At 37.6% G+C, this 27,860-nt stretch overlaps 1 long non-coding RNA gene across 5 annotated transcripts in view; it reads right to left on the bottom strand.

Annotated features, from left to right (window-relative positions):
- The window catches only part of LOC135281571 (uncharacterized), a 311,787-nt gene that overhangs the window by 226,813 nt on the left and 57,114 nt on the right, over nt 1-27,860 (bottom strand). For all 5 annotated transcript variants that reach the window (XR_010348176.1, XR_010348175.1, XR_010348177.1 and 2 more), the window contains exons 2-3: nt 10,225-10,339; nt 1,925-2,009 (exon numbers count right to left, since the gene is read on the bottom strand). This is a non-coding gene — a long non-coding RNA (uncharacterized LOC135281571). The remainder of the gene's footprint in view (nt 1-1,924; nt 2,010-10,224; nt 10,340-27,860) is intronic.

Here is a 27,860-nt window from a genome sequence, read left to right as displayed (position 1 = left end):
TTTATAGCAATTCAATACACATAACCCTTGCTTTTACAATTCCAGTTGACACTTAAATATTTAAAAACAACAAGGGACATATGGGTTATTTATTCTCTTTTTTATTTTTAATTCTAGTTCTGAAAATAGTTTCTAACTTAGTTATTTTAAAACAGAAATGGCACCATTTTAACACTGAACTTGTGGGCAATTCATCAGGTTGTGAATTCTAACCTGACACTTACAATACACCAAATGCTTTTTCAATGCTGCTGTTGCACCATCTGCTTTGATATTGCTTCAGAATTATACTTAAAAATATGTAGCTAGAAGCAAAACGAGGTTTATAGAATTTGACTACAATCTTTATCTTTCTGGGAGGGAGGATTAATCTTCAGTGCTTGAAAGCTTTTATGCTTTATAATTTTTGACAACATTTGAAAAAGAACACAATTGGCACTGCCACAAAGATGTAAAAGTTTTCTCTTTTAAGTTGTAAAATAGTCGTGTTCTTGTTAAGTTCTAAAGACTATTTCGTGTGGTGTCATTTTTCTCTTCAAAGTCTAACCCACAGATATTGCTGGAATTTGCTTTAATTTTTCTTTCATATATGTATGACAAAAATTATATAACTTTGAAATAACAGGGTACAGTAAAACAGATCTCCAAGGGATAAAGTCTGTGTTATTTTCTGAAATTTACTCAAAATCTCACTTATGTAGACGGACATGCGTGAATGGAGAGGTTTCACATCATTACAGCTTCATGTCACAGTATAAATATTGCAGATTTTACAGTTTCAGTTGAAAATTTATACAGAATAATCAAGTTGCAGAGTAGGGAGGCAGACAGTTTTATGAGATGTACTGTAATTGTTCTGACCTGCTCCTGCTACTGATGAAATTGGGGCCATAAAGTGAAAATCTTACTGTTTCTTTGTCCTTGGTCTAAGTATGACCTAAATGTTGCAAATCTTATGACAAAAAAATGAAGCCATTTCTGTGTTTTAGCTGGCTCTATTATTGAAAGTATTTATTTGGAAAACAGATTTTACTAGAACTGTTGAGTGGGAGGCTCTCAGGCTCTCTGCAGTGCTGGCCTCTGTCAGAAAAACATCCAAGTCTAGGTGGATATGGAGTATAAATTGCATTGCAAATCTCATTCTAATTCCTCATTATTCCAAGGGAAAAAACAAAACAAAACACTCAATTTTATCTTTCTGAACTTTTCTTAATAGTAGAACATAAATAACAGTGAAGTAGTTAAGTGTAGTCATGCCTTTAAAGAACATTTTATAAAATACAAAAAAGAAAGGAGAACCATGGAGACACCACCTGTGCTAACACATTACTACTTTTCATGGTATGTTTCTTTATCTTGGTACATTTTAAATGTGCAGGATGAAGAATTTTATCACTTCTCAAGAGGATTTATTCCTTAAACCTGATCTAAAAATTCTTTGGTAGACCAAAGGCAAAACTGTGACTTGAAGCATTTCACCATTTCTACAGAGGGTGCTCTACGGCTTCAACTTTTCAAGAGGGAGTCTCACAATTCTCAGAAATCACAAGTTAACCTATTTGGATTTTAATGCCAGTGCAGTGAATTCATTTGGTAAGAGAAGCCTGAGGGAGCATCAGACCCCAGTGCCCTTTTTTATTCTTGGAACACTTTTTCATTCTACCCTTCATTCATTCTTTTTTTTTTCCCCAACATGGTTTTATGCTTCAGATTTTTTTCCTCATTGTTAAGAGGGCAATAAGGACAATCAAGTCTCTGAGATACCAGTTCCTTTACACTTCTGCTCTAACTCTGACACTTCCTCCCATTATCCCAGCCTCTCTTCATTTCCTATCCATTGCACTTTTCCTCACATGCCTTCAACATTGTTTTACCCATTTCACTCACACTTTTAAACAAGCATCTTGGAACCATTGGAACACACCATTTTGTGCTTTTCTCTTAGGGTTGGCTAATGCTGACAAGGCTCATTATTTGTTCTGTAATTATCTCCTGAAACTTCCCATTTGCTGAGGAAAAAAAGAAGAGCAAAATGCAGTGAGATTGCTGACATGTTAAGGCTTCTGCCTATCACACACTTGCACTTCCTTGCTTTTCTATTTATCTATTTCTCTTTCAGAGCTCTTTGCAAGAAGGATTTTTCTATGGGCCATAACCAGGGCTCTCAGATAAGAGAGCAATAGTGATAACACTGCTTCCAAAGCAGGGGGTGGTTTATGCTCATTAAAAACCAAATTTCACATCCATTGAAATGTGTGATGCTAATTCAACTGGAAGCACTCAAATCATCTTTCAAAAACCAACACTACAATGACTGAGGATGGCTCAGCTTGATTAAAAATGTTATACAAACTTCAGGACTCAGCTGTGTAGGTAAGAGTTATTCTCATTTGATGAGCAGGGAACTGGTGTGCAAAGAGATGATGTGGTTTACAAAGTTCCTGTGCTAACCCACCAGTATCAAACTACAGCTGGGTCTGGAAATCACTGAGAGAAAGGATTTCTCTCCCTGGTCACTAAGCCCAGCATGCACTCACAGAACCCTGGGCACAGCAAAGGTGCCACTCCTCTGGGCCTTCCTCTTTTGATGCTAAATACCAACAGTCTGTTGCACAGGATTACTCTGATGACTCAAGACTTACCCCAAGTATCCCCAAATTATATTTTACCTTTGCTTGTTTGTTTTTAAAATGTAATGAGCTTCTTTTAATGCTGCAATGTGCTTGCAGCTGTCTGGTGTATTTTGCCTTGCTCTTTGAGAAGGCCGACAGTAACATATTTCTGTTTTCTCCAATACATGTGAAACTGTGCTAATTATTGCATCAATGAAAAAATTATCTGAAATGTCTTTGGCAAAGCAGAAGTAAACTACATAACATCCACTGCATATATAAACAAAAAAGACTAATCCAAAACATTCTGTCATCAACTGAGGCTCTTAGAGTATTTGTTAGATTTTAAAAATTTAAAAAAAAAAATCAAAATCCCACCATTTTCTTCCCCTAGTACAGACAAAATAAATGGCAGCCAATTCAGTTCAAACAACATTCCTGCACACAAAGCTGGTGACATAATTAAGAAATGTATTCAAGCTATTACTAATTTAACATAGCTCATCAATACTTCCATCAGAAAGCTGTTTATGGCCAACAGTGTCACAACTGAATTTATGCATTGTAAATACAAATATATTTTATTCATAGAAAATTCTTGTGACTTCAATTATGCAATAAGTATTTATTTGGAATTCATTATTTTTTGTTTGATAACCATCATTAATTCATGTCCAACTGATTAAGCCTGCTGTAAAGCTTTAGTGAATATTATCCAGGGTAAAACATAGATTTGTAGAGCTCTGTGTTTTCCCAGCTGCTTCAAGTGGAATGTGTGGACAGTGACATAATACTGTTTCACACAACCACTGAGTTTTATGTTACAAAAACATATTTCAAGGCTTTCTATTAAAAACAATGTAAATGTCTAGCAAACAATTATTGATTCCAGAGAGCTTTAGCTTCTTTCTGCTTTTAGACTGCACAAAGTTGTCTCTGTTCTCCCTTTTCCATTTCTGCCTGAGATTCACATGCAGGGTGTTCCCTGCACCGCCCCCCACTTCGCAGGCAGGCAAAAGCTTCCTTCCCAAACAACCAAGCTCTCAGCACCACTGCCTGGCTTAGAAAGGGTGGGATGTTTAGGAATACATAGTAAATTTAATCTTCCTCCACATTTTTTTCTTAAGCAGAGTGCTAAAATTTGTGTTGGAATATAAAGTAAAGTTCATATATTCCTGAACTGGCTTTTCTTTTTATATTAGTTTTGCTGCAGTTTCCTGAAGTTCACCAAGAAATCAGTAGCAAAAAGCACAAATTAAAACAGCAAGTACATGACAGAAAAATAAAGACTACAGGGGTACTTTTTTCTGTACCTCCTGTTCCACAGACAAAGCTAGTTATCCAAGGAATCAAAAGTTCAGACTGATGCATAAAACCATTTCACCAAAGCTAAAAGCACAAGGCAGAAAGATTTAAGTAGTCCAAACCAAAAAATGCCTACTCATAAAACCAAACAGCTGTGTTGAGATAATTTCTGATAAACAAGGGGAGCATGAAGCCAGAATTAATGGACCAAAATAGCTATGTCAGAAATTAAGCCCAATTAGCGAATAAAATAATGACTGGAGTTATTCTTTCCCTTTTTTCCCTCTATACGCTGAGTTTGAGATCTTAATTTCAAGCTGACGCCAACAAAAGGCACGGACCAGAAGGAGTTGCTGTGCTGCACTTCCAGGACCTGCAATTTCCTTTTTGTTCCCATTTGGCCACAGCTACAGAAAGGCAAAGCCCAGAGAGCCAAGGAGAGCAGTGAGCCCAGCTGGGCTCCTGTGGCCAGAACTCCTCTGCTCTTGGCCTTTTCCTTTGGACCTTTTTAGGGCTTGCCACTCATCTAAAGAACCCAGCTTATCTGACCAGCACTCAATCTTTTGTTTTGTGAGCCCTTCACCAAAAAAACAGCTACAAATGACATTTTAATCCAACACTGAATATCTGCCAGCCTCAAAACAGCGAGAACCACTGATTTCTGAGTTCACACCACTGTTGTCAGACTCATTTGTGAAGCTGGCTTTGGAAATTTCTAGCACTGCTGACAGCTACATCACACACTCCAATAATTTATTTTGGATTTGTCAAAACCACATGTTCACTTTGCAATGTGCCTGTGAACTTATCTGGAGGACAAAAGTCAATGTTGAATATTTGGCACCATAATTTATGTATTTATATTTTTAAACAGCTAATGTGACTTAACATGCAGAGAGAAGACTTTTATATGGTAAAGAAAATCCAGAACATCAAATACTATTGTATTAGTCATTGCTTTTGATGGTAAAAATATATTATTCATAATAATTCCTGCTAAATTTAATTAAAATATTTATCTTGAAATATGTTATTCATAAAACAAAGATTGATTATCAGTCAGCAGTACCAAAAATCAAGATCAAAAATTTTAAAAGTGCCTTTTAAAGGAATCCTTCATGAAAGGAAAGATATGGCTGGTTTCAATGAAAATCAAGCCAGTGGAATATACAGATTAAAGCCAGGAAGAACAGTGTCCTTGTGCTTTAGTGGTGAAACTGAATTCTGAAATGAAACCCAGGAGGTAGGATGATCTTAAGTGGCTTTAAAGAGCTCTCCTGTTTTCATGTAGTGCTTAAATACCAAACCAGATTTTTTAAAAAATGCATTACAATTCTCTCCCATTAAGCTTTTTCTTGATGGGCTGTGGTTTTGGGGAGTTGGTTGTTTGTTTTTAAGAAATCTAAATGGAAATGCACTGTGATTATCTCTCTCTGAAGATAAGCACTTCTCTTTTTAATAAACTCTCATTGCTCACTGGTAAAAATAATTCATTTTTCACGTACTGTCAGCCCATGCAGACGCAAATATTCTCTATGCTAAAACACCAGCAAGGAGAGCATCTGCAATTCTTATTCTTTAGGATTTTACCTAAACTGAAGTAGCAACCGAGTCATCCTAGGGAACATCATCATAACCGCCTAGAAAATGGTAACAGCACCTGGTTCTCTTCCACTGGGCTGAAATGAGATGTGAAACAAAAAAGGCTACTGCCATTTCTATTAATCTAAGTCAGTTTCCTCACCACTTCCTTCTTAGTTAAGGAGAGAATTTCTTTTTGTTGAGAACTCAAGTGAGCAGATGGACATCATATTCTACTGCAATAACACTGCTTTACGTCTCTTTGACAATATAACAACACTGTATATTAGTGTAATTTACTCCCAATTTAAGTCTCCTTTTCACTGACAGAACAGCGTGAAGAGATCTTCATGTAAGTGAAAATAAGTCCCCTGTGAATTCCAGGAAGAAATTATGACGTAGTGAATGCAAAACAGTGAACAAATCTTGGATGCTGATGGAAACCACACAATTAAAATATCATTCTGACTTAAGGGCTTTCCAAGTATTGCAAAGTAAATAGGGATTATCTATTTAGATCACACTTAAACAACAAATCATATGTTCTCTGATCTCCAGAGATGATAGCACTGAGGCACATGATTGATACATCATGGTACATTAATCACCAGTGATGGTGTTCCTGTACTGCACAAGAACTGCCTGGGAGGGTTTCATCTCTTGCAGCAGCATCCCAACACCTCCCTGGCACTACTGACTTCTGTGGGGATCATTCTCAGAAAAACACCAAAATTATATCCTCTGTCTTGAAGGGTGACACCAAATGGCATTATTAGATACTGAGCACCTTCACCATGCCAGAAGTCTGGGGTATCAGAGCCTGCTCTGCTTTGCTCACATAGAGTTGCACACATTTAGAACCAGTGCTGCTGTCTGTGCCACTTACAGGCTTAAATGAACTGCTCAGATTTAGCAAAGAAATTTTATACAGGTAGACAAATGTCCAAAAGTTGCTGCCATCCCACCCTCCAGTTGTCTCTCAGGAAGCTGGGAGGAGGAGGCTGTGCCAAGGAAGCCTCTGCCTGCCCTGCAGTCTGTGCTGGAGGATGCAGTGTGCTCGGGAAATGGTGCAGTCGGGATGCAAACTCACCTGGGGCAGCCCAGAGATGTGGGATTTATTAAATTCTATTGCTAACAAGACTGTGTGTATACACACTCTCAAGGGATGTGATTCTGCAATCCTCACCTCACAGGCATACCAGCAGATGTTTTACTAACCACTCCAAGGAGGAGCTTCATACAAATGAAGAGAGTTGCACAAGCACAGCCCCTCATGCTTTTCCCACACAGAGCTGACTACAAATAGGGAAGTAACTTGAGGTTTAAGATGCTGCAACACTCCCAGATATATCCATCTTATCCTCTAGAGACTTTCCCTCTACTACTTCTTAAAATTACAAGAAATAATCCTCCTTTCTGATGTGGCATCTGGTCTACTTCTTGAGGCAAGTTTCCTTACTGAAAACACCTGGCTCAACCCCAGTTCACCTGCATGGCCCTCCCTGCCTCATCCCAGTCTTACTTCGAAAGTGAGAGCAAAACAAAATTAGAATTCCCATCATAACGAAAGTTTAGGGCTGATGAACATGTATGCCAGGCATTCAGAATTAGATTTCACATCCAGACAAAATTAATAATTTAGCTTTGCATTGTGTCCATCAACTGGTTTATCAGCACGAGACCTGGAAAATTATGTAAAAGTATCTTGTGTAGACCTAAATGGCAGAAGGGGCAATGAATAGGATGCAAAATCAACAGAAAGACAATCTACAGAACAAAAGATAAGCCCATGCAGTTTTACATAACTGAACTGTGCTTCATCTCCTTCTACAGTTTTCTCTTGTTTCCTTACCTGTCCACTCCACCTACCAAAAAGAACAGTTATAGAATTATGTAGTCTTTGCCAAAAATAAAATTCTTCTGTTCATATAAAGTGGTCAACTAAAGAACTTAATTTTGTCTATTTGCCCTTTATTTTGTGCAGTATTTCTATGTCAGTCTCTATTTTACGGAATTGTGATATCAATATCCTATAACTTCAATCCAAACTTTACAATTTCAAATACTGTTTTTTCAGTTGTAGGCACCTGCGTCATTAAGTCACCACAAAAATTCTTCCTGTTACATTTTTAACAGAATACTCAATTCACAGTGAAGCAAATTATGAGAATGAATTCTAGCTCTTATCACTGTACTTTACAAATACGACACCTGATTTTATTTCTTTCCTGTATTCTGTAGCAAAAATGTTGCTGAATGTGAACAATTTGGGCTAAGAAGGAGTGGTAAGGCAGGGCTTACAGTGAGTTATCAAAGAAAGCTGTTGAAATTGCAGGGAATGGAGTGCCTCAGTGCCTTAGACAAATATTCCACCACTCAAATATCAACTAACTTTGTTTTCTGCATGTGTTCTATTGGTGTGTTTTATTAATAAGTCCTCAAAACCTTGCATGGTATTTACAGGATTTATCTCAGCCGCTTTCTGGCTGTTTTTTCCCCACAATTGGAAGGCCACCTACTTTGAGTTCCTCATGGTTGATTTCTTTCTCCACTAATGTTCAGTAGCTATTGTTTTATTGCAATGTATTTACAAGAAACAGGCAATTTTTTAAGGTGCCAAGAGCTTCAAGCTTTGTTTGTTTATAGCTCCTCTGTGCACTGCTACATTTTTTCTTGGATTCAACTGCCAATGTAAGGGATTAAGGGGCTAAGCGAGTTTGACTGGTGCAGGAATCTTTCAAATATGTTCTTCTAGCTCAACTCTTTCACTGGCAGTTTTTACTTAACGATAACTGCCAAAATAAAAATCCCCTGGTGCAGCAGGAGTGACAAAACAATCACACTTTTCAGGCACAATTCAATATCTATTCACACCTCTGAAAAAAATGAAATAAAATAAAAGTTGACAAAATTATAAAGCTCTGGCCTGTTGGTTTGCTTTTGCTGGGGTTTTTATTTAGGTTTTTTAAATGCCCCAAGATCTTCAGATTGTTAGAAAGGGCTGGAGTGAGTGTTTGCTGATTTGTGCACTACCTACAGGGCAATAATAATTCAATTAAGTTCTTGTAAGTGAAAATAACTTCTCAAGGCTATCCTAGAGAAATCTTGCACAAACACTCTCTTCACTTACTACCTTTTTTTTTTTCGAGCTATCTGAAAAGTTTGTCTCCTGGTCCGCACATTCCAGTGATGCTTCTAGAGTTTTGTCTCTAGAAATAGAAATTATTGCTTGCATAACAGCTTTACCTATGTCTTTCTAGGGAGTGTTGATATATCAGTGTTGATGAAAAGAGTTATTTAGTAAAAGCAGAAATGAAATTCAGGGCCAGCCCCAAACCCACCTCTGTGCTCATTCTTGACCAGTCCTGTTCTGCTCTTTGTTTGTGGGCACAGAGATAAAAGTTGTAAAAAATCTTTAAGGGTTTTTCTTTAGCAAGAATAGAAATGGGTCTCTCCTGCTCTTACATGGTTTTTAGCTCCTGGTCCTCAAAGAGAAGCACAATTGTGTTAATCTAAACCTAGGCAAGTGTTTTTTAAATAATTAAACAGATATTGCCTACATGGCATTTTTCAATAGTAAGATGATGATAACAGTCCTGATACTCATACTCTTCTGTTTTGCTTATTAGATTTAAGTCTTTCAACTACAAACTGTTTGATGGGGTTTATTAATTATGAATAGTCCTACATCAAGATTTTTTTTTAAATACACACAAAACCAAACTTTTACCAAAGTTATTTGGTAAAAGATGACTGGTGGATTGTAGTGTAATCGTGGAAGAACAGGAAGCAGAAATAAAAGAATCACCAGAATGAGAATCATTTTGATCACACAATTGAATGCCCACAAAAATACTCCCATTAGAATCTGTAGATGACACAATGACAAAAAACATATGAAAAGTCTTTAACTCTTGAGAAAGTTGTGTTGAAACAAGTACTGAGCAGAGTTATAGACCAGGGAGCACAGAGCACAGGTCCTGCCAAAGGAAGAACAGCGTGAAGCTAAAAAAGCTGCAATTCTGAGAAGTTAGTGCAGATTAAGTGGAAAGGTAATTCAGATACTCTGTCATGATGCTGGGTACAAACCAAAATAAACCACAATTCATTATTTGACAAAGAATGAGCAAAGTGTAAAAACAAGACAATGTTACAGGCCTTGTGACTACACAGTGTCTGGTAATCAAACAGCTGAGAAATTAGAGGAAAAATGTAAATATATGGCAAGTAAAGTTTCAAGGTTAGAAAAATATATCTTATTATTGCTAGACAAAAACGTGATCTCTTCATTCTACCTGAAAGGGATCTCCAGTGCTCTGTAATTTCCACAATCTAAGCATGTCCACAGAGGAGAGAGCAATGAGAGCAAGACAGAGAATCTCAGCTGCAAGGCAAACGTTGCTGACATTGTGGGTGACTGACCACTACAAAAATGTATAAAGACTAATCACAGATTATCCCACCTCTTGGCATTGAAGGCTTCCCGAAATACATACTTATTAAACAGTGACCTCCCCACAGTTACACTGGAGTGACATTTGCGGCATGACATTTATGTCAACCCACATCACACCACACCCTCCAAGTCATAGGATGACACTGCATATTTAAAACCTGTGAGAGAAAACACCCTGTCACAGTCATATTTTCTGGAAAAATCCCTTTGCCCAGGATTCTTCTCCTGGGAAGCTGAGAAGCCTCAGAGAAAAAGGAAAACAATAATTACCTGATTTGCTTCCTGTGTGTTTTGCTGCTTTGCCATGTGGTTGGACATTGCTTCATTGGTTTCATGTGAATTGTTTTAACTCAATGGCCAATCAATGCCAAGCTATGTCGAGGCTCTGGAAAGAGTCACAAGTTTTCATTATTATCCTTTTAGCCTCATGTAAGTATCCTTCTGTATTCTTTAGTATAGTTTAGTTTAGTATTCTTTAATAGAATATAATATCAGAAAGTAATAAATTAGCCTTCTGAAAACATGGAATCAGATTCATCATTCCTTCCTTCGTCTGGGAACCCTGCAAATACAATAACAGCCCACGTGTTTTACCTCTGTAATGTGGAAATAACCATATCTCAATAAACCCTGCTTCTACAGCTCTTTCTTACTTTGTCCAAAAGTATATCTATGTATTTCTTACTCAGAACCATTCCCTCTTGGCATGAGGGAAGCTTGATAGCTCTTGGCATAAAGGAACATGTGATTAACACGTGTGGGCTCAGTGTTCCTCATTTGAGAATACTGCCTTCATTTGTATGGAATACAAATATGTCACATTTCCTCAGTATCTGAAACAGAACATTTATATTTATGAGGATATCAACTCATTTTCTCAAGTCTCCGATATTTGTTGAAAATTAATCATCCCCTTGCGAAACACATTCACTAGAATATTCATAGGAAGCAAACATAATGAATAATCATATTCAACTTTCATAATCAAAAGTTCCCAAAGCAATTTACAGGAGATAAGTATCATTATCCCCATTTATGGCCAGGGAAACTGAGGCATAACATTGACTTGCTCAACATTAAATAGCAGAAATGTGTTACACCTTAGATTTCTGGCAAAACCCTAGAATTGTTCTTCTTCTAATGCATAAAGATAGTCAAAGAAAAAAAAAGTTTTAATTTCAATGAATATTAACATGCTTCTGTGATCTCCAGCAAGATTTCCCTCAAGCAGCTGATGGTTTTCCACAGTGTTCAGTGTGTCTGTTTTCTGCAAGGCCTATCCAATTCCACTTGAATTCCTCAGCTATTTTACTAAAAATCTGTGAAAACTTAAAACAGGTTTCTGGACTTTATTTGCAGCAATGTTGAGACATCAGAAATACTATGCACAGTCTCTCCAATAATTTTTACCTTCCTTCTGCTCTATTTTTCTTTTTTGTTTATACAAAAAATTTTAATAATGATACAAGGCCACCCTAACCAAAGTTTGCTTAATCTAGAAGTTATCACTTTAAAATTATAAAGGGAAAACACCCTCAATTTATATCAGAAATGTTTCAAATTCATAAGATACCCTTCTTCTATTAACCATTATCATTTTAACTAAGGCTAAAGAATTCAATCTGCACAAAAAAAAAGAACTTGAGCCTCATTTTCACCGAAAGGGGGAAAAAAAATCAGATTTGCTCTGCTAAGAGAAATGAGAACACTGAAATTGTAAAATATTTCACAGGCATATTCTTTCCATTTATGCACCTCAAGTTTGATGATGAAGTCAGTTCACAGCCCTACTTAGCGAGCAGAACTGTATATATACGTATTCTCTCTCCTTACTGCTGAGCTTAATAGTTCCTTTTAAAATGATATATACCAATGTAAATATACTTAACATAAAATAATTATATTCACAAAATATTTATTAAATTTACTTCTCCACATAAAGAGTGAAAAATAAAATCTCCATGCTCTGCTCAGTGATTTTAATGTGAAACTGCCGGTGAAGTCGTCAACACATTCTCGGTGTAATACATTAAGCCAGCATGTGTGGGTGTCACATAATTGTAGACAATTTAGTGACTGAATTCCTTTAGGGTTTTAGTGTCCTACTATGTTTTTGCTTGGATACCTCTTTTCTGGGTCATTAAGGCATGGTTGTCAAAAGAATAGATGAAACAAGCTTTTAATGCTTTATTGCTGAATAAGAGTTTGAAGGAGTTGCTCAGCCTCAGCATCCAGGGTTTACAGCTGCAAAGCTGTATTTTAGCTCACACACACCCCCTCTGAAGCTGCATGCTGAGGGTGAAATTCATTTTGGAGAAAACAAAGCAGAGTTTTCTGGATTTGGATGGCAGATCTTACATTGATGTATTATCTGAAGTGATCCTCTTTAATGCACACACTGCTTCCTCTGCATCAGGAGCTGCTCTCCACCAAGGCTGACCCACAAGGAGTCCTGGGGAAGCTGTTCTGACTACAAAAATGGAACAAATCTCATTGTCCTACTCTCCCAGGGCAAACACACCCAAATCACATTGTGCCCTGCTCTTAAGGGAAAATACTAAGGTCTGTCATTTCAAAATTATTCCATGAACTCCTTACCTTTAAGGACACACCTATGTTCAAGTTTTACTGGCCTTGTTTGGATGATCCAGAACGAGGAGGAGTTTGGGAAGGCACAGAAGATGGCAAAGAAAGAGTTTCAGAGAAATCAAATAAACCAAAGCCATTTTAAAACATGTCATACCAGCCCAGCTGCCACAAAACTTCAAATTCAATAATATTCTGCACGTTATAGTAAGTATCCACAAACCTGGAGGAAAATCCCATGGGCTTAAGCTGGTGCAGATGAAGTAGAAAAATAGAAACACCTCAATGGAGGAAAGAGCCTGGAAGGCTGGGTGAGAAGTCTGTCTACTGCAAATTTACTGTATGATTGTGAGGCAAATAAAAGGTTAGGAGAATCTTGGGTGATTTAGAAATGAAAAGTCAAGGTGCTGAGAACAACTCCTCTGTACTTCTGGGAGTTATGCATCAATTCTTGACAGTTCAGTGCAGGAAGACAGGTGCCTTTGACAGATGTACTTTTTCTGCAAGACTGAATGAAGAAAATTCCAGACGATTGCAATAAAACACTCATTTCATCCTCCAGAACTGAACAGAGGAGTGTGTTGAAACCCTAGCAACACAGAGAGCTGAAAGATAGAACTAAAACATGTAAACAGCTGAAAGGAGAGAAGACAGGAAATGCCATTGAAACTTTCATCTGATCTTGCACTTACACAAAATGTAATCATTTTATCTAAACTGATCAATGAGCATTCCTTCATTCACTGCTCAGGGGTGCTCGGAGTATTGTTTTCCCTACACAGTCCAGTGAGGGTGCAGGTTTACAGGACAGGACAGGGACACGACCTCCCTCAGTCACAGAGTTGTGTTTGCCTTGGGTTTCTTTCCCAAATTACATTAAACTAGCCAGGGCTCTAAATCCAGCTAGCTGCCTGACTGCTGCCTGGTAGAATCAGCCCACAGGCTTTCATAAACTGCATCTAAGACCTTAATTACTTACTTAAAAGAAAACAAAAAAACCCAACTAATTAGTTTTTGGCCATTCCTCACTTTTTCCTGCCAGAAAATGGACTCCAGAGCTTTTTCTCATCCTGCAAGTATCAGTGAGCAGTGAGAAGCAACAGGACATAGAAAAAGGAAGTCAGAGTACACCTAACATCATTTGAAGAGGTAGCTGCTATAACATACAAGAAGCAGCAAAAATTACCATAGGCCATCAATTCTAAAGTGTTCTGCTGAGCATGCAAGGCAAGAAGGGCCAGGGCTTAATTAAGAATATATGTTTTCATTAATATGAAGAAACAAACATTGTGGGATTAATTAGAGTACAGAACAATTCACTTCCCAAAGGAAGAACTGAAGTTTTCACCACTTGAAACTCTAGGAAAAGACTGAATGAAAGTGAGGAGACTTCACAGTAGAACAGCCACCTCATAGCTTGGTACAGCAGAAGAGGAGACATTTCTACACATCAGCCTGCTGTGTTTTCTGCCCTATTAAACCCACTCTTACTCAACCCGCAGCCTATTTCCCTGCAGCTTTTTATTGTCCATCACTCCCCTTCTCTTTGCTCTTTTAAACCTTGCAATGCAGGCACCTTCACTCCACAAAATGATCACAGTCGTCTGGGGCTGAAGCACCACCTCCAAGCAAGTAAACCCCAAACTCTTTGTTAACCATGACAGAACCATCTACACTTTCAAATATTTAACGTCCAACTGTTTGAAGGAGCTTAGAAACTCAATGGCTTATAGATACTGAGCAATTGTGAAGATGCAAACCTTGCTCAAAGAAACCCTTGCAAATCTTATCATTGCTTACCATTTATATTGCAGCTGTGCTTTAAGATTTGAAGCAAGTCAAATCATACTGAAAAAGAACATATGCAACAAAACTATTCTTATTCTCACTTTTCTTAAACAGATCTTAGTGTAAATCCCCTGCTCTTAATGAAACCTGAATTATGACAAGTTTCTTTCAAACATCTGATTATTTAGTCATCTAACTAGTAATGCCAGACAAATTATAAAAAAAAAAAACAAAACACATATAACATCTTCTGTCCCTTCTAGGGTCCTCACATTTTCTGCAGAGAGGAAGAAAGGCAGCCATTGCTTGGAACAGCTTCCTATAAACTTATTTTTGCTACCAGAGAAATTTATTTTTCCTGGATAAGAATTTCAGCTGCTAACCCAAAATATATGTGCTTTACAAACCATGACTTATATTACAAGGATTTGTGAAAAACAGCAGACTTGTCACACTGATGCACTTGGTAAATGCAAGGCTCCTCTATGTGTGTACAGTATTGTGGAAGAAAGGAATTGCTAAACAAATTACTGCATTTCACTACCCAGCAGGGTAATAACCATAGCAACATCTCATAGAAAAGGAGGAAGGTTGAGAAATTGTAGCTCTGGGATTAGATATTTGTAGACTCCATTTTGAAGAGAAAATCTTTATTTAATTAAAAGTTTATTTAACTTTTGAGGGGGGAAAACCCCCCTCTTTTCAGTCTACAGTAGATTAGAAAAAATAATAGAAAGGTATACAATCTTGCAGAAATTATACAATGCTACTTTCATATTTTATAGCATTTTACAAAAAAAAAAATACATCTATACAAGTAGCTGTGCAGATATTAATCAAGCACATAAAGGGAAACAGTGAATATCCAGAAGTTAGGCAACACAATTTTCAAGATGCAGCTCCTTTTGGGACTCATCACCATGTAACAAATGCATCTACTAATATGGTTATGAGCACAGTCTGGCTCATTTTGTATTTCTGAGCTTACAAGTCAGGTTTACCATTTAAAATTCATTTTATAAGCTGGTGGGCCATTTAAAAGGTGAGTTCAGAAGCACTTAGACACACTGTAAAAGTGTAGGAGTTGAGGTTTGTTTGGGTTTTAGAAGAACTAAATATCTGATTTGCCTATCTGAAATTCTTCAGGCTTTTGACTGAGAAACCTTCCTGAGTATCTCATTCCCAAGGTCTTTGGTGAAGCACTGATCTTTCCAGTGCCAGCTGAATTTACCAAGGCAAACCAAATGAATTGTATTGGACTGTGACACCCAGAACCACAGAAAGGCAGAGGGGATCTCCTGAGGTCTCCACTCCAAACCCTCCTGCAAAGCAAGTGCATTTAGGGCAGGTTGCCAAGATCTGTGTCCAGGAGAGTTTTAGACATCTCCATTCTTCTGTGAGCCTCATCCCAATTTTTTTTCCCTTGCATTCAGTCAGAATTTGCCGCACGCCCACCCGTAGCCCCTGGCCCTGGTGCTGCACACCCAGTGCAGCTCCATCAGGATGTGCCACCCTCCTCAGGCACTGCAGGGCACAGCAAGCTCTTCCCTGGCCCTTCTCCTGCCCAGTTCTGTCAGCCCCTGCTCACCCTGCACCCCCACAACCCTGTGCTGTACTCACATCTGGCAGTGTCATCCTTGCCCAGTCCCAAACCCACACCAAGTGCACCAAAACTCCCAGCTAAGTTGGACTGCTTGCTACATTCACATCAAGTTAAAGGTTATTTGAATTAGTGACTGACTCAAAATCCCCCTGTGGTGAAAATACAGAGAAAATGTTGAGATTTTTTTCAATACATTATTGTTCAGGTTATGTTCTGGATGTGCAATTTAGCTTTTATTTCTTTCCAGAAGAGATTTTCAATCCAAGTTTTTATTTCCATTTTATTTTTTTTAACTTTGCTTCTCCAAAAATATAAATTCTTTTTTAAAAGGATTGTTGTCCCTCCAGTTCTGTAAGTATATCAAGGAGGGTAAAGTCATCTTTGGGTTTTGCTTTTTTTTGCTGCTGCCTGCCCTCTGCCATGCAATTGCTTTATAGAATGCCATCACAACTGAGAAAAAACTTTCCTTGAATTCTCTGAGAGCAAAATGATCCTTACAGAGAACAGACAGGTAAAAGAGGTTTTTAAAAGAGCAGAGACACCTAACACAGGCTTGTTCTATCGGAATAATACAGCTAATTTAACAAATTTCCAAAGTTTGAGATAACTAGCTAGAGAAATTTCACCACAGGATTTTTTTGCATTCACATTTTTAACATATTAGTATATGAAAAGTTGCTTATTTTTTGAAACTAGAATAAAATACTGTCAATAGAAGGATCTAGTGCAGAGAGCCGAGTACATTGTAAGCTTGTCTTGATGCATCTTGAACTTGTCTTTGCCACAAACAAGAAATAAAACTCCTACTGTGGAAACTGTGTGTATTTTTCAATGGATGAAGATCCATACCCAAACTATTTTATACAAGCACAAAGTGGCAGCAGCAAACAAAGGTATAAGAGCATTTACCAAGAGGTGTTATTAACTTATTTGATACAGATGGTTTGTTAATATTTTATGCTTGTAAAACCACTCAAGATGGTACATTTCCAATATAGTTGATCTTCCCAGTTATGGGCACTGGTTTTTTTCAGATATTTATAATCTCCTTTGCTATGAAAGGTATTGCAGGCATCTAAAATATGCATAAAACCCATTTTTATCACTTCTTTGATGCACATAGCACTTTAGGACAAAACAAAATTCATTGATCTAAAGATTTTACAGGACATAGTGCATGACAAGCTAGATATCATTGTAAAATTAAAATATGAGATCTCTTTCAGTTTTGTAGTTAATAAAAAATAAAAGAAAAAACATGCCATTCCTTCCTTCTCCCTATGTGAAGCAAGAAGTCTCTGAAGTACCTGCAACATCCCTCCAACTCCTTGAGTTTACTAACTGCTTTTACTATATGCAAATGATAAGCAATTACAGAATTAGTCCTTTTAGGAATTTTCTATCATTGAAATAACTTCACAACCCTCTGCAAATGCAGGCAAGAAATAAGTGAGAAACAGTCTCCAACTGAGTCTTTCAAAATTATATATCATACAAAGAAATATCTTGAATATCTACTTCATATAAAACATTCAAAAACCCCTACGTGACATAAATCTTCAGCTTTTATGGAGAATATTTACTATGTTATCCCAAAACTCCTAAATACTACTAGTAATGGTCAAAATGGGTATGTACTCAGTGGCCTTTCTGTAATAATTTTACCAACTCATTTACCCATCTAATTTAACATATCTAACAGAAACTTCAATGGGAAAGGGAATGGAATTGTTCTGAGGCAAGAAAATTTAAATTATGCACTTATAAATGGAAAATCAGTGTGCGTAATCTCTTTTTTAGCAAGATCCTGAAATGAAAATCTTCTTAAAGTGAAAATCGCAGTCCTGCTTTTTGCCTCCAGACTTTCCAGAAGTTCCTCTGTAGCATGGAATATTAGTTTAATTATGTAATATGATAGTGTGAGATGTAGAAGCAATCACCAAAAGAATACCTTGAAAAGATCCAATTTCACCTTAAAACATGTTCAGATCAGTCACACAATTAACAGTCACAACTGAGTGGTTTATCCCATAGAAGTGGGTACTATTTTGATATTTTCCCTTCAACCCTTTCTTTGCAGTTTACTCTATCATACAATGCCAACTCAGTAGTCTCTGCAGAAGAATCATGTTTCTCAAAGAGGGAAAACACACTCAAATGAAATATTTAAGCTTCCAAGGAAAAGAAATATTGAGTTTCTCTTGGGAAATTCTAAAACTTACATCTATTTTTGATTTGGTGATACAAACAGATCCCAGTTTTTAAGCTCTGTCACATCACAAACACTGCCTAAGTTTGTCTGTAGGATCCTTCTCTCCTGAACCCTTTTCCATTTCTACAGAAATCACTTCACTCACACTTTTCCCTCAAGTCCACACAGGCTTGAGACAGAGAAAATTATTAATAACATTCTTATTAGTAATAACCCTCCTATTTACCCATAAGTCACTAAAAAAGGTAGTTGACAGCCACGTTGAAATGAAAAGAGAACAATACCAAATGAAACCAAAGACATCATGAAAGCAGAATATGCTTTGAATATGTTTAGAGTGAGAGAAAAATGTAAAGATAAAGGAGAACCAGAAGTTTCTTTGCCAAAATAGGACAGTAAAGACAGATTATCAGAGTGTGAAACAGATGATCATCAAGATGTCACTTCACTAAGGCACAAATTTATTTATTCACTTCAAAGGCCAGGAATTTGAAAAGGTTTTTAATTACCAGAGATAAGTAGAAAGGAATAGCACAAGTGCATACACAAAATGTAAAACCTAAGAGCAAACAGACACAACAGGCTGGCTGAAGTGATTTTGAAAGTGTATTGGTAATATGAGAAGGGCCCACATTTGCAGAGGGAGAAAGAATATATATAATAAAACTGATCTAACTGCACTGTGAAGAAAATCTAGTAACAGGAAAATCAAGAAGGCAAAAAAATTTATATAATTTTGCTCCAGACTGCACTAGTGATGTAACAGCAAGCAGGTTGCCAGTACAGATAATACTGGAGAATCAGGGGGAAAACACAGGTAAAAATCTAGGACTGTTTAGATAAATTCAATTCAATTTCAAAACAGCTAGGGTGGATTTACTTCATTACAGATCTGACTGAGGCAATGTCAAAATTAATTACCAGTTGCAACTCATGACAATGGTAGAGTACTGGACAGGCAGAAAAGGGAAAAATGTTCTTTCTCTCTGCATTTTAAAATCAGGAGGGAAAAATAAGAGTCAAACACCTGCAGAAAAGTGGGATTACTTTCCTGGAAAAGTACTGAGATAAAAAAATCAAACTAGTTGTCAACTTCTAGATGATGAGATTTGGCAAAAAAATTAGTCACCAGAAGTACATTTAATTTCTTTCTGTAACAAGGTAATAGACACATGAAGACCGGGGTTGGGGGGGGAGGGGAAGAAATGGGAAAGAAGGGGAAAAAGATAAATGTTAAATCTCCTGGTATTTGTAAGTTTGTGTACATTCTTTTGAGCAAGCTTGGAAAAAAAAAAAATAAAGACAAGGCAACAAATAGCAGTCAAACAAATCCTTGTGGACTTGATTAATCTGCTACTGAGGCTGTACTAACAAGGATGGAAAACAATTTTCTACACTTGTTAGGTGCCCACCATTAGAGAGGGAACATCAAGTCAAGTTCCTTCAGTGGCTGCCTTGGTTGTTCCTGTTTGATGGTTTCAGTAACAGGATTAGAGAGCACACATCCTTGTGTGAAAAAGAGAGGAGTGCAAGGTTCTACAAGAACACAAAAGTAGCTTGAACAAAACAAACACCCCCAGAAAAATATGACTAATTGGAGAAGTAATCTAGAAAAGTGAAGGCAGTTCAAAAAGGAAAAATGAAATAGAGGCAAAAAAAATATAGTGAGTAGTCAGCTAACTAGGAACCCTGAAGACCTGATCAGAAGGTTGTAGCAGATCATAAGTTGTTTATGACTCGGTAAATGTCATGGACTTACAAGAACAGGAACAATTTCCTCAGAGGTATAAAAACATTGTCTTCCAGAAATTCCACTTCATCTAGATAGCACCTGAAATATTGTACCACACTGCTGTTCAAGGAAAAAAAAAATTTACAAAAGTAATTTTTAAAAATTAAAGACAAAAAAAGAAAGAAAAAGAACCATATTAAATTTGTCCTATAAGAAGAGCTTTAATAAACTGTTGATTCTTGGGCTGCAGAAAAGCAGAGAGAGGATATTTGATAACAGTCTTAATGTACCATAAGGAAGGAAAGAATCTGTTCACCATTTTGACTTGGGATAGCGCAGAAATTAATGAACTTAATTTACAGCTAAGGAGATTTAGGTTAGATATTAGGCAAATCTTCCTAATTGTACGGACACTTAAGCTCAGGATAGATTTTCCTAAGGATGCTGCAGGGACTTCATAACTGGAGATCTTTAGGAGCAGTCATGACCTCATCTGCCAGGGGTGAGCAGAGTACAGCTGATTCTGCTCTGAAGCAGGATGACAGAGGAGATGGACTGAGATCTTTACCTGCTCTTCCTCCTCTGAAACAGAAAATTAATTTCCTGAGTAGGATCTCAAATGGACAGAATCCGTGTGTGGGAGGTGGTTTTAATTCCATGCATAAATTTCAGCTCTCTATAGTGAAGGGAGTAAGAACTAATAGCACAAAAATTTACTGTGGGAAAGACAAGGTGTCCAGAAATTTTTAAACAAATGGAATAATCTCCTATATTTGCCTAAAGACATTAAAAAGAGGTATACCTATTTTGCCTAAATTATTTTCACACTTGTAGCTGTATAAGGTTTCATGTACTCTATATTGCTCACATTTTTGCAAGCCCATATTGTCAAAAATTTTAATTTCAGATCAAGAGTATTCTTTTGGTATTCTGATAGGATTTTTCCTCCATCTGCCTACCAAACCTATAGCACAGTCCCAAATAGGAATCTACAAGGCTGCTGCTTTTTCTTTCTATGGGCTAAAATTCGTGCTAGAATAAAAGTGTTTTGCATCATCATAGTTGAGCTGATTGATTTTTTTTTTTTCAATAAACCCCATGTATATTTCTGAGCTGTATTCTGTTAAGAAGCTGGAAATAGTGAAGGGATTAAAAAAAAAAAGTAGGCAAAGTTTCTGCAATAGTCAGGTCATAAAGTCACCTCTGGAAGTTTCTCCTGGCTGAGCAGTAGATCCTCCTGATCCCCCCTGGTATAAAAAGATTCATTCTGATCTACATTAACCTGGAAGTTTTCAACCACCTTAGTGGTCCTTAGGTTGAAATTTGGTAAAAAGATTTGTAGAGTTCCAGGCATTGATTGACAACTGTACAGACATAACCTCCAATGGCCCTCATCATCCAAACCACCTGGTTTTAAACTCTTCTTCAAGAGAAATTATAAGAATTGGGGACATAAAAGTTGCACCAGGTCTTGTAAAGACAAGAAATAAGTCTACAGAAAAATCTAACCTAAGTCCTCATAAGACAGAGATGAAACTTAAACTGAATACTCTTTTGATGCCAGAAAAAGCTCTGAAACCACAGAAAATCTATTTTGACAACTGTAGGAGTTAAACTCTAATTTCAGATGCGTGGCTGTCAAAGGAAAAAACCCTGTTTCTATGCTACAGAGATTAGAATCTGGCAGATGATCTAAAAACCCAGCTAAATATTCTTTTTATAGAGTCACCTCCTAGTCCCCTTATTCATATAAGGAGTCTTGCAGCATTCAAGAACAATAAGGGGGATTTGGCTCATCTTGCTTTTGTGTTCAATAACATGCTGTAAGATAAAATCAATACAGACAAGTGCATATTAAGCTGAAGGTCACTCCTGTGGCAGATAACTCCTCACTCTACAACAGCTCCTGTTTGTTCTTCTCTGCTGCTCCTGCCACTGCTGCTGATTCCTGAATGTCTTTTGCCACGTCTGTCTTGAGGTTCGCCAACAAGAAATGGAGCAGCCCACTAGGACAGAAGCTGAAGCTGCAAAACTCTTCCTTGCAAAGAGCAAACACCAAAATGGTGTTTTCTTGTGCCCTACAATAGCACTTGGATGAACAACTTTGCCACCATCAGACTCTCCCTACAGGTCAAAAACACCTTTCCATGGTACACAGACGTGTCTTCGAACAGAGGAAGGAATATTTCTCGTGGTTATGTAGGCTGTAACCACAGCACACTGCCTATGTGAAACTGGAGGCTGAAAATATATTTATTTCCAAACATACTAGAGACCTAAACTTCACTCCAGAAAACTTCAACCTGAAGTTTGGAAATCTCAGAAAGAATAATTTATTTCCAGAAGTGCTAAGCATTTCCAGGCTTAACTGAAGCTCAGCTAATTATTCTGCTAAAAAACTATAAGGTAATGAACCCAATAATGAAAATACTTCATTATGACTAATATAATATTTTAAAAAAGTTTATTTTTTCATTACATTTCTTACTGAGTACCCAAAAAATGAGGCACAAAATTTATCACATTGAAGGCTGTGCACTTGCCTTTCAGTCTATTTAGAGCTGATAAAGAATTCAACAAGGTTTAAACAAGAATAAATATGATTCTGAATAGTAATGGTGAAAGAAAAATATTTCTCCTATACGCAACCTAAGCTGAGTGAAATGCATGTCAAAATACAGGTACCTGCAATATAATTCACAATGCATAGAGGTGATTTAAAGAAGGGAATTACACTAAAGAAGGTGTCATTCTCTGCTGTCAGCACTGAAATATGGAACCAGCAGTAAAGTGACTCAATACAAATATCATCTAATTCCACGATCTGCACAAAGACACTGTGATGGTATTGGTATATCTGTTCTGCATTTTCAGGTAGGAAATTCATTGGACCACTTCTGAAGTAACTCTATTCTATAATCCCTTTGCCTGTTTTCTTTGTATGAGAAGACAAGAGGATTTTTTTCCTTTTTTAATTATACCATTTGATACACATTTCAAAATACAGTGTGGGTTACAAAAATCTTCCAGTTCTAGAATGTGAAAGAGTCTAACCTAAAATACTCCTACCCTTTCCAAATAAAATCAGTCACTTGTGGAAGCTGAAACTGGCAAGCTGTACTACACAAATATATTTAGTTATTTTACACTTTCTTTTCTCAGGTACTTGCTGACATTGGGACTTTTTTTTCTTTTTGAAATGACACTATAGCAATAACTAAGTTTAAACTTATTTTAGATACAGAATTCCAGCATCTCATTGCTTCTGACACTACATGGCATTCTTCATAAAAATAATTAAGTTGGCCAAGGAACTAAGTCAGCCAAGACTTTGACATAACGCAGTTACATGAAACTATTCCTCATGCTGGAGTCTTCCTCTAAGAGCAGCCCCCTGTAGGAAGGCATCACACGTTGGCTAAAAACAAGCCTGGGGGATTTGAAGTGTGTTAGTGTTCCCCTGTTAGTGATCCAAACACAGCAGAACCATTCTTACTCCCATCGTAGCAGTGTGTGGGACATGCACTCCATCCTCCCCAAACAACACAGCAAGGGTGGCAAAAATGGGCTTATTTAGGGATACACATGACACTGCTGAAAGCAAATGTTTACTTTGCAAAGTGTTACGGGATCTGTTTGCTTCACTTCTGACAGCTCAAAAATTACACTCATCCCCATCCCTGTGCTGCTTTCTGCTCAATTTCCACACCACTTTAAGGTTTTTCTCATGAGTTGTTTTGGAAAAATTCTAGAAAGCCCGTCAGAAATCTTATCTTTTCAAAGGATTTGTCTATCCCACAAGCATTTCTTTGACTTTGGCTGCTGCTTTCTCCAGAAGAATTCCTGTCTCCAGAACAATATCCCTGCTTCAAGGGGCAGCTACTGGATTCCACTCCCATGGATATTTCCAATGATACAGCAAAGCCACCAAATCTAAGTTTCACAGACAGTTGCCCAAAACATAACCAGTCAGAACAAACCCATACTTTCTTCTCTCTCCCTTTTCTTATCCATAGCTGTTGATTCAGCCCTTGCTCAGCACTCGCTGAATTCATTCCACCACGTGTCATCAGCTCTCACCTGCCACGTGTCTGAGTAAGGCACAGGAGCCAGAGCAAGCACTGAGAGCCCCGTCCCTCCTCCCATTCCTGCTGCTGCTATCTTGCCTCATCTCAGCTTTGTGCAAAATACTGCCTCCAGCTTCTCTGCAGCACACAGCCAGCATCTTCACATTTCAGTTCCTTTTAATTCTTACTTTTTTTTTCCTCCCTCTATTTCTCTCCTTTCAAGCAGCTGTGTTTCTGGAGTTTCCCTGGGGAAAACCTTAAACTTGAAAAGGCTTCTTAATAACCTTGCTCAGCCCTGCACACAGGAAATTAAGCCATTCTGCACATTCAGCATTTACCACTGTGTTCTGCAACCCAAAGTTCTCCTACACACACACAGTTTGCAGCCATTTGGGGATTGACTCCATCACCTTAGAGAAGTGCAGGTGAATTTCCATTTCTTTGTGTGAACTCTTTGCCTAAAGATGTGGGTAATAGTTCATATGGAATACAAACTGCTCTAAACATAGCAGAACCTTCTTGCATGGCTGCCAAAGAGATCTGTCACACAAACAAAAATCATACCAAATGAAAACATAATTAAGGGCCTTTGACTCTCAGATTATTCTCCACTTGATTAAGTGCAATGAGTGCCTGCTGTCCTTAAAAAACAAAATTAAAAAGGCAACTTCTTCTTTTCTCTCCTGCCCCCTCTTCTAGTGCACTGTGGTTTAGGGAATTCATTCATTAACCCCTCTTAGTTGTTTTCCCTCCAGTCTAAGGGGTTGATACTTAGGGACACAACCCTCCTTTATTTACATACCAAGGCTGAGAAACTGGCTGTCTAATTTGGCTCTGTCCCAGGCAGCCTTGCTGCAAAAAGCACAGTCAAATTGCTCAGCTGCTCTGCTCGTTTGGGAAGCTTGGAGCCTGGCACTCAGAGCTCACAGGAATTCCCAGCCAGGCTGTCCAGGGAGCTTGGGGAAGGCTCGGACAAAATTTATTTCTTCTGGTATATTAAAGAAATCAAGTACCAGTGCTGCTGTGTTCATGCCCCACCTTAATCAATGTTTCCTTGCACGGGCACAATTGACAGTAAAGAGCCAAGTTCTTTCCAGATAGATGACATACATGGAACACCTAAAAATGCTGACATATTCCATATGTGAGACCACAGAAAGAGACACAAAAGGTGCATAAAACCTTTGTTTGCTTCCCTAGTTTCTGCTCTCAAGCCCTCAGCCAGCATTTTCACTACTCTAAGTCTCTGCACTTACTGCCATGAGCCATATTTCCCAGCTTCCCAAGTGCCTGTGATTGAAATAACATCTCTATCTTGACATTTGCAAATGCAGCAAGCTGTGCTCCTCTGAAGTCACCCATCCTTCCACTTCTCTGTATGACTGAGTGACCCCTGTGAAGCACAAAGAGATGGAGTTCTGTGCACCCAGGTTGCTTTCTGATCCCCCAGACCGCACACACCAAATGCCCAGGGCTGCCTGCAGCTTTGCTCCACACATTCCAGGCAGGTTTCCATCACTTGCAGCAGGCCACTGACAACCCCTGACTAAATTATTGCCTATTGACAACATCTCCTGAACAGAATCCACGTGGTTCTTTAACCCTCTGTCTGCCTCCTCACCCTCCCACGGCAGCAAGCACTGGTAAGAAGGCTGAAGCACCACATTACAGCAAGATCTGGAACTGCAAAGGTACATTCACTCCAAATGTTTCTCTTGTTTAAGCAGCTTCTCCAGCAGAGAAGGAGAGAAGACTGGGAAGACCCAGGAAGGAGAACTGGAAATGCTTTCCTCTGCTTGAAGCAGAGATACATGAAGCAAGCACATGGCTAAAAGATGAATTAAGAACCAATGTGTCATCAAAACACTTGGCAGCTGGTCTTGACTCATATAGCAAGATGTTTCCCTGCAATTTTTTTTTTCAGTTAATTAACATGAATCAGATTCTTAAGTAATAGATATTTATAGGCTCTCAACTCTTAATAACTACTGTGAAATAACTGGGTTTACAACTGTATCACCAATATACATAAAAGCCTATCATGGCACTAAAGGAACCCAAAAGAACCAGGCTAGGAAATTCCTGAGAACATCCCAATAATTTGCAAGAGAATTTATTACTAGAGGTTTCTAGCTGTCCTGAAAAAAAAACTTAGTACCAATCTGACATAAAGAAACAGCATTGTTCTCTTCTGGAAACCAGCTGAGCATATGTTGACTTCACCATCCAGGAGGTGAGCACAACCCAAAATCCTCATCTAGTCACTGACATCACCAGCTCCTGGCTGCTGATTTAGGACTTCAAAAAAATGAAGAGAGGCAAATTAAAATTTTACCCTAAAGAAAACAAATAATGACTTTTTTATGAGGAGGCAGTCACACTGGTGTACTGCAGTCACAGAAAGAGAAGCATGTGGGCCATAGCTCTGAGCAAAGAGTTAGCTGAAAGGATTGCTTGAGCGATTAGAGGACCACAGATTGTGTTCAATATTCATAGTAGTGAGTTTCAGGAATAATATCCAAATGCACAGCTAAATAAGTTATCACCTGGCAAGGAGCACAGACAAAGTACAAACCCTAAGTACCACTTAATGATAAAGCCCATTATCAAAGCCCTTTGCTCTCTATAATGTTTTGGAGCACTCACAAATCTGAGATTGAAAGGGAAAAGTTTCATTTTCATACTTAACAAGCTTCTCCTAGCATGGCACTACCAACAGTGTTACTACAAACAGATGCCTGTTTTCCACATAAATACAGTTATCAAAAATTGTTTATGGATTAGGGAAAGAGTTCAACACTTGTTTTTGTTCTGTCCTTAAATAAACCTGTGAGAGCACTGAGAAAGCCTGCCATACCTCATTGCAGAGCCAGAAACAAGTAACTTAAGTGTTCTTTCAACATTCTCTGAGACACTGCAAATGCTGAAAGGCCAGTGCCTGCAGAACTGCTTCTGACATATAATTAAATGAGCACTTCCTTAGTGTCATGGGAATTCCCTCCTTCTCCAGAAGGGGTGAGGATTTTATAAACACAGCAAATCTCTGTCTATTCATCAGTGGATATAGCAATAAAATTTCAAGTGCAAATTTGTTGTCTCCTTCACAAATGGGCATTTTTGTTTCAGTTACTTACTCTTTAAATAAGAACAGTTATCTTGAAATATTATCTAAAGGAAAGAAGAATTAGTTCAGATATCAAGTGCAGGTTCTACATAATCTTTACCTAAGAAATGCACTGCAAAGGAGTGATTAAAATGTTAAGTTGCCATGGCTACCTTTATATCCCAAGACAAGGAAAACTTGCACTCAAGATAAAGAAAAAAACCAAGCCACTATTAATATAATTGTTTTCAGCATTATCAGAAGGAAAACCTGCTTTAAAAGAAATGTTATACAATTTGCTTTCTTTTGTTTGCAGGTAAAGTGATGGGTATCTATACTTGCATTTGTAGATAATTTTCACAAAGCACTGAATTCTTCACTTTTTTACAGATATTCAAGAAAACATGATGGAAAGAACTTCTTGGACATTGCTGTAATTGCAGCTCTACAGTTTTATAATATGGTTTAGAAGATGCTTTTTGGTTTTTTTTTTTTTTGGTTTTTTTTTTTGGTTTTTTTTTAATGAGACTTCACGTTGCTGTTTCCTAAACAAGAATCAGATATAAAACTATAGAAGCACTTTTTAATGAACCTGAGGTAAAATTAGTACAAGCAAATGGTGATTTTTTGATTGTACCATGAGGTATGATAAATATGAAATTAGCCTAATTTTCCATTGAAGTTTCTTTAATACTATGAATTACTACCAATAAAACCTCTTTCAATACATGAAAACTGTGGAAATGTTGTCAGATGCTAACATTTTAATTCATGAAAGCTACACAATTGACAGGAATGTGGTTTTGTTTATGAAG

The sequence above is a fragment of the Passer domesticus genome, chromosome 15 (genome assembly GCF_036417665.1).
Source record: "Passer domesticus isolate bPasDom1 chromosome 15, bPasDom1.hap1, whole genome shotgun sequence".
NCBI lineage: Eukaryota > Metazoa > Chordata > Aves > Passeriformes > Passeridae > Passer > Passer domesticus.
This window is presented reverse-complemented; position numbering and strand designations above follow the sequence as displayed.